This window comes from Panthera pardus, unplaced genomic scaffold (assembly GCF_024362965.1).
Source record: "Panthera pardus isolate Hobbes unplaced genomic scaffold, ASM2436296v1 HiC_scaffold_13, whole genome shotgun sequence".
NCBI lineage: Eukaryota > Metazoa > Chordata > Mammalia > Carnivora > Felidae > Panthera > Panthera pardus.
In genome coordinates, this window is record NW_026526688.1 from 133,439,006 (window position 1) to 133,447,013 (window position 8,008).

The 8,008-nt window shown below is 42.0% G+C and overlaps 1 non-coding gene across 1 annotated transcript; it reads left to right on the top strand.

Moving 5' to 3' along the window:
- The first annotated feature begins 516 nt into the window (after positions 1-516).
- On the top strand, positions 517-623 carry LOC128776717 (U6 spliceosomal RNA). Its single transcript, XR_008421896.1, has one exon. It is a non-coding gene; the product is annotated as a U6 spliceosomal RNA (small nuclear RNA).
- The last annotated feature ends 7,385 nt before the right edge of the window (positions 624-8,008 follow it).

Genomic DNA, 8,008 nt, shown 5'->3' on the forward strand with positions numbered 1-8,008 from the left:
GTAGGTTAAGCCACTGAGTTTGGCTCAGGTCATGATCTCATGGTATATGAGTTCGAGACCCAGGTCAGGCTCTCTGTCAGCACAGAGCCTGACCCAGGTCAGGCTCTCTGTCAGCACAGAGCCTGCTTCGGATCCTTGGTCTCCCTTTCTCGCTCTCTGCCCCTCCCTCACTTGCTCTCTCTCCCTCTTTCTCTTCCCTCAAAAATAAACAAACATTAAAAATGAAATGAAATGAAAAGAAAAGAACGGATGAACGAACTTTGTCCCCTACAGTCTTATCAATAAAACTTGTTTGTATGGGGTGCCTTGGTGGCTCAGTGAGTTAAGCAACCAACTGTTGGTTTTGGCTCAGGTCATGATCTCAAGGTTCCTAAGACTGAGCCAGAGTTGGGCTCTGTGCTGAGAGGCGGGGCCTGCTTGGGATTCTCTTTCTGCCCCTCCCCCATTTACATGCCGCCCATGCTCACACAAGTTCTTGCTCTCTCAACAATGAGTAAACATTAAAAAAATAAATAAGTGCTTGCTTCGGCAGCACATATATTAAAATTGGAACGATACAGAGAAGATTAGCATGGCCCCTGCGCAAGGATGATACGCAAATTCGTGAAGCGTTCCATATTTTTTTCATATATTAAAAAAAAAAAAAAAAAAAAAATAACAAATAGTAAATTAGGAGGTTCTACCTCATTGCTAAAAAAAATAAATAAATAAATAAAAAATAAATAAATAAAACATGTTGTAAAACTTTTTATTTTTACCAGCCTGATAGACAAGATATGATACCTTAATGCAGTTTTCATTTCCATCGCTTTTATGTTGCATGGTTGGGCATCTTTTCTAATTAAAAAGACACTGTAACTGCTCTGACAAGTTTGATATTTTAGAATAAGAGTTTTCAAATAAAATTTTCACAAAGACAAAATGTACTATTAAACACACTCTTTAAAAAGCTGAGTAATTTAAATACACTTCCACTCCCACATATGCTTTATTGTATCAGTTCATCCTATCAACACAAACATGAGGGTTTTGGTGTACCAGGACCTGCCCCTGCTGTACTAACGCAGGTGAGGTTAAGGCGTTTGGGGATGCTAAGGGTGAGATGTTCAGAAGGGATCCCAGTAGTTTAAAAATCACTGAAGTTGAGAGCATCTATCTTTCTTTTTAAAAAAAAAAATTTTTTTTTAACGTTTATTTATTTTTGAGACAGAGAGAGAGACAGAGCATGAACAGGGGAGGGGCAGAGAGAGAGGGAGACACAGAATCTGAAACAGCTGTCAGCACAGAGCTGGACGCGGGGCTCGAACTCACGGAACGCGAGATCGTGACCTGAGCCGAAGTCAGCCGCTTAACCGACTGAGCCACCCAGGCGCCCCGAGAACATCTATCTTTCAATAGAAAGTAATGCATTGAGGGGGCACCTAGGTGGCTCAGTTGGTTGAGCGTCCAACTTTGGCTCAGGTCATGATCTCACAGTTCACAGTTCGAGCCCCACCTCAGGGTCTGTGTTGACAGCTCAAAGCCTGGAGCCTGCTTCTCATTCTATGTCGCCCTGTCTCTCTTTGCCCCTCCCCCACTTATGCTCTGTCTCTGTCTCTCTCTCTCTCAAAAATAAATAAAAACGTTTAAAAAGGGGGGAGGGGGGGAGTTATGCATTGGGCCAAAAGAGAAAGGTTTTTTTTCTGGGTTTAGAGATGGTCTGAGCAAAGAGTGATAAATGTTCACAACAGAACAAGCCTGCCTTTTCTATTTGAAAAAATAAAAAGGCAGCAGGGTAGGCTACAGAGGCCAGAGAATTATGGTGAGAAAAGTAGGGACAGATACGACCAAAAGCTTAAAACCATAGCTGTAATAAAAACCTGTAACTAGGTACCTTTAATCAAACATAATACTCGATGCTGATTAGGGATTAAGTGCAAAAACAAAGAGCCCAGGAAGGTACTTGGTCCAAAGGCAAGGATATACCCCTCCTTCCCACATGTGTGGAGTAATTTCTATTCAGGATTAAAATCTGAGAAATGAGCAGGCTTACTGTGAACTTTACCCTGCTCAGTTTATTAGACAGATTCTGTTGTGACAGAAAACTGAAATGTAACAACAAGAAATAAGCTACCTTCAGTGAGATATCATTAAAAAAAATAAAGTCATTCTGAAATTCTCTGACTGAAGCAATTACACTTCTAAACAGAAATCCCAATACAACCAAACCAATGCATAGCCTGTTTTTCATTTTATCAGCAACCATTTACCTCTTCCCTTACATCCACAATTAAAACTGTAAGAGCCAACACAACCCAGGGCAGAGTACACAGTTGATTCATCTTTGTAGCCCCCACAGCGCCATGTGCAGTAGGCACTCAATAAATACTTGGTGTATGAAAGAATGAAAACACCCTCCCGTAGCAACATGCCCAGACTTTTCCATGGGAGGACCTTTCTCCTGAATTATAAGTTAGGGCAACTCCCTAGTAAACCTTTCAAATAAATTCAACAACTACTTGTCGAGTGCCCAATATGTGCCAGTGTCAGGCACTGCCCTTGGCAGGGGCATGTAAAGAGGAGTAACGCATAGTCTTTAACACCCTGAGGGAATTCAGTCTAGTGTGAGAAACACAAACTATAAAATTCAATGGGAAAATGCCACCATGGAGATAAAATGATGTGGGAACACAGGTGAAGGAACACGTAATTATGCAGGGAATGAAGAGAAAAGGTGAGGTCAGAGAATCCACAAAAATACAATCCCAGTCCCCTCCTCCCCAATACACAGGCTTAAACTTGCTCTAAAATGATATTTGAGGAACACAAGAATGATCAAGCCATTCCACTGCAAGTAACCCTTAACAGGTCTGCAGTCAGTCATAGCTTATCTCCATGCAATACTATGTCCATAATCACCACCCCTGCAGTTAGTGGGCACCTGATATGTCAAACAGTGTTCCAGGCATTTTGTAGGTACTTATTTAATCCTCACAATAACCTGATAAGGTTGGTGCTATCATCATCTCAGTTTTACAAATGAGGAAACTGGAGGCACAGAAAGATTTTATTTTGTTATTATTAAACCTTGTCCTATTTATGGGAATGCCAGAGGCTGAGATCTGAGCCCAGTTCTGGCTCCAGAGCCCCCTTCTTGACCACCCACTTCTTAGCCTTATTTCCTGCCTCTAGGCTCCTCCTAACATCAAAGTACTTTAAACTCTATGAACACAAGTTGTTTTAAACCTCTGTGCTTTGGCATGGAAAGCCCTTCAGCCACCCTTCACCAGATTCTTCCACTGCATGGCAGAAAACACCTTATGGGCCCTTCATACTGCCAAAGTATCCTTCGTTACATCCCTGTATCACTGAGTTCATCACATCATATTATAACTATTCATTTGCATTTACATTTTTACACATAGGTCTCCTACATTTATCCTATGATAATTAAGCTTTATTACGCTTTACTATAATTACTTGCTTAAATGTCTTTTTTAAAAGTGTCACCTCCATGGAGAAGCCAAACCTGACCCTTTTTTTTTTTTTTAATCTAAAATTGACTTTCCTATCCTTCCTAGTTACTTTCTCAGATCAAAGTCGTTTTTCACTTTCACAGAACTCACAGATCAGTTTCTAAAATTTGATATCTTCTCCCCAACCAGAACATATGCTTCATGGGGGCAGGAAGCCTGTCTGTTCTGTCATGATATTTCTAACACCTAACCCTAACACACAGGAATATTAATAAATATTTGTGTACCTACCTCCTTAGACTATTAACTCCTTAAAAGAAAGACTATCTTGACAAGTTTGTATCCCCAGCATATGGCACATGGAACAACCTCAATAAGTGTTTGTTGAACCGAAATCAATTAAAGGTTATGGTAGGATAAACAGGATTTTCCCCAGGAAAACAAAGTAGTTTTGAAGATCATTCAAGGCATGGGACCAATATGGTCAAAAACAGAGAGACATGGCTCTTGGTGAAAAGGTGTTCTGGGGCACCTGGGTGGCTCAGTAGGTTAAGCGTCCAACTTCAGCTCAGGTCATGATCTCACAGTCTGTGAGTTTGAGCCCTGGGTCCGGCTCTGTGCTGACAGCTCAGAGCCTGGAGCCTGCTTCAGATCCTGTGTCTCCCCCTCTCTCTGCCCCTCCCCACTCACACTCTATGTCTCTCTGTCTCTCAATAATAAACGTTAAAAAAAAAAAAAGAAAAGAAAAGAAAGAAAGAAAGAAAAGGTGCTCTGCACAAGGGAGCCCATGAGAGAGGTAAGGAAGGCACTGAAGAAGTGAGCATACCAGGCTGCAGAAAGACCTGCATCTGTTTAGGCAGCAATGATCTGGCAGAGTTTTTAAAGCAGTTGTGGCTATCGAAAGATTGTTCCAACAGACAGAGGAGGATGGAGGAGGCAGCTATTAGCTGGAGGTACAGGGAATTGGAACCCATTGTAAAAATCCAGCTCGTACCGTCAATAACATTCATGAGATGGAAGGAAATGAAGGCGACCTGGAATCTGAGAACTGAAAGAATGGTGGTACCTCCTAGACCACACCCTGCTAGTTTGTTCTTTGTATCATGACTTGCATCTTTAGCTAGTCCCCAAAAGTCTTTTCTGAATTTAATTTACATGACCAAAACATTATGTCCAGCTTTTTCTCTTAAGTGTATAATAAGGCTTTCCTGTGATTCCACATTGTTAGTCTTTAATATATTTTATATGAATACCATTAATTAGAAGAAATATCATCCTGAGGTGCCTGGGTGGCTTAGTCGGTTAAGCGTCCGACTTCGGCTCTGGTCATGATCTCAAGGTTTGTGAGTTCGAGCCCTGCGTCAGGCTCTGTGCTGACAGCTCAGACTGTGGAGCCTTCTTTGGATTCTGTGTTTCCCTCTCTCTCTCTCTGCCCCTCCTCCACTCATGCTGTGTCTGTCTCTCAAAAATAAATGTTAAAAAAAAAAATTAAATCTCTGCATTTACAAAAACTCAAAGTTTAGGTAGGACTAAACTTAAACCCACAAGTTGAATTCTGCCTTAGCAACACTTCAAGAAAACTGGTACGACCCCAAGACCCCCAAGAGAAAGTGAGAATGAACAGAATATCCATGGTTCTAACCAGAAAGATCTTAGGTAGGACGCATCACTGCCTCCCACGATCCTATAAAGTTTTATTGAGACTTTCCTGAGAGCATTTATCTGTCACACAGTCTCATAATTTATCTGTGTGCCTATCTCCCTGGCTAAACAGACAGGGACTCTTATTTTGATAATCTTTGATATATCACATTGTAATGTTCTACCTGTCATAGTAAATGTTTACTAAGTACTTTCTGAATGAATGAAAATTCCCCAAAGGGAGGGCTTTCCTAATAAAACCCCTGTCAGTCCTCACTCTGATTCTAGGAAATAAAGTTTGGCAAATTTGTTAAACGGATACCTTCTTTCTCTTTACAAACCAGTCTGCTTCCAGAAATAATAAGGAAAAAGAGAAGTCGCTATACTAGTCTAAATATTTGCATTAAAAATTTTTGGCCGCATCATAATTTGCATACTTCCTTTTCTCCCTATGGTAAAAGTATGGCAATTTAAGAAAAAACAGGGATTGAGGCAGAATTATAAAATTCAGCATAAACTACAAAGCAATTCTGCAGATTATTTCTATAGTGCAGGACGCTCTCACCCTGCCCCCCTCCAAGAGGCTACAGCAAACAGTTGTGATGGGCATGGGACCCAACCTAACTGGTCTCCCCACCTCCAGCTCCTGCCAGCCCCACATTTTGCTGCCAAATTAATCTCCCTACAGCACAGCCTGTGATCAAGAGGCCTCCAATGAAATCATCACTGGCCTCCACCCTCCAACGCCTCCGCGTGCACTCCGTCAAGTTGATTGCGACATCAGCCAGAGCCTCAGGGGTATCACTGACCTCTCCCACACCCACTAGGGCAAATCATGTAGATTCTCCTTTCCTGGTTTTCTTCTATCCCTTCTCTCCTTCTTTCCTTCCACCCTGCTTCTACCCCCTCTCCCAGGGTTAGCTAGCCTAGCCTAGATCAGCTACGACCAATAAAACTATAATGGGGGCTACAAATGTAGTTTTTAATTTGCCTGTAGCCACATTAAAAAGGTAAAAAGAAACCAGTGCCATAAATTTTAATACTGTTTTGTTTAAAACCAATATAACCAAAAAGTAATTTCATTGCTTAACTTTTAACCAACATAAAGTTAATGATGAGTGGTTTTACTTTTTTCCCCCTCCAGACCAAGTCTTTGAAATCTGGGTGTCTTGTACTTTTCCAGGACATCTCCGTTCAGACCAGCCGTGCTTCAAGTACCGTATGTGGCCAGTGGCCACCGTACTGGATTGTAACAGCTCAGGCTCAGATGCAATAGTCTCACTTGGCCCCATTGCCTTCTTCTTTTTCACCTCCTGAAAATACTTTAATCCAGTTGTAGTCACCCTGTCCTAAACCCATTTCCTTCCCTGGTGCTCTTCTGGCTGTCCCTTAAGTACAAAATGTCTCTAAACTTCAATACCCAGTTCAAGTGCTATCTCATTCAACAAGCCTTTCCCATACCCCCCCCCCCCCCATAATTCATCTCTACATTCTTCATACTCCCAGTTATCATCTAGCAACTCTCTAATAACATTGATGTTTTCGCTGTTGTGCCCAAGACTGTAAACTCTTTAAGGGCATGGTATTGCTGTTTATGTTACGGCTCCTAAAGAACATGGCACACTGCTTTGCATACAGCAGACCTTGATTAACTTCTGGTGAAGTGAACTCTTTAATTTACCAGCCTTAGGATAAATAACTGTACCCTTAACGTGAACACTCAAGTGTGGTTCCAAGGTAAGCTTAACCAGTGCATACTACCCACTGAAAACACAAGTGCTGAATGTGTAGGTGCATCCAAACCCTGCCATGGACAAAGCAACACTAACTCATACTCTGACTCAACACTTTAGCAAATGTCATAGATCAGAAGCATTATCTTCATACAAGAAGAGCACTGAAGCCAGAACCCCTGGAAATTCTGTACAGCATCATGGGCCATGCTCATAATAATTCATCAGAGATCTAACTATTAAAAATAACATGTTAGGGGACGCCTGGGTAGCTCAGTCGTTAAGCATCCGACTTTGGCTCAGGTCATGATCTCGCAGTTCGTGAGTTCAAGCCCCATGTGGGGCTCTGTGCTTACAGCTGGAGACTGGAGCCTGCTTCTGATTCTGTGTCTCCCTCCTTCTCTGCTCCTACCCTGCTCATGCTCTGTCCCTCTCTCTCTCAAAAATAAATAAACATTAACAATTTTTTTAAAAATAATAATATGTTAGGGGCACTTGGGTGGCTCAGTTGGTTAAGTGTCCAACTCTTGACTTTGGCTCAGGTCATGATCTCATGGTTCATGAATTCGAGCCCCGCATTGGGCTCCGTGCTGATAGTGTGAATCCTGCTTGGGATTCTCCCCCTCTCTCTGCCCCTCCCCTGCTGGCGCATGCTCGCTCGCTCTCTCTCTCTCTCTCTCAAAATAAATAAATACACTTTTAAAAAATTAAAAAATAATAAAAATAACATGTTATAATATACCAGACAATGGAAATTCCCAGATTAGATACCCTTACCTGAATAACAGAGTGCTGAAACAACAACCAGGAAAACTCGGGACCTGGTCCCTACTCTGTAATGTTTCATGTTCCTATACCAACCTTAACTTTCTCTACTTGTGAAATTAGGGGGAAGGATAGTCCCTATCCATTGCAGGAATGGTTTCTTTTGCTCATGCCCATCACAGTGTAAACTCCATAAAGCTCCCCAAGTGACCATATTAAAAGGACGCTCAGACAGTGCTACTCCTCTGGTCAAAAAAAGTTTTCCATTTCACTCCAACAACTTTCCAATGGCCTACAAGGCCCTGCATAATCTGGCCTCCTGCTAGCTCTCTCATACCTCATCCCAACCACTCTCCCCCTCATCACTGCTCCAGCATCACTCACTGACAGCCTTGCTGTTTCTCAAATATGAAG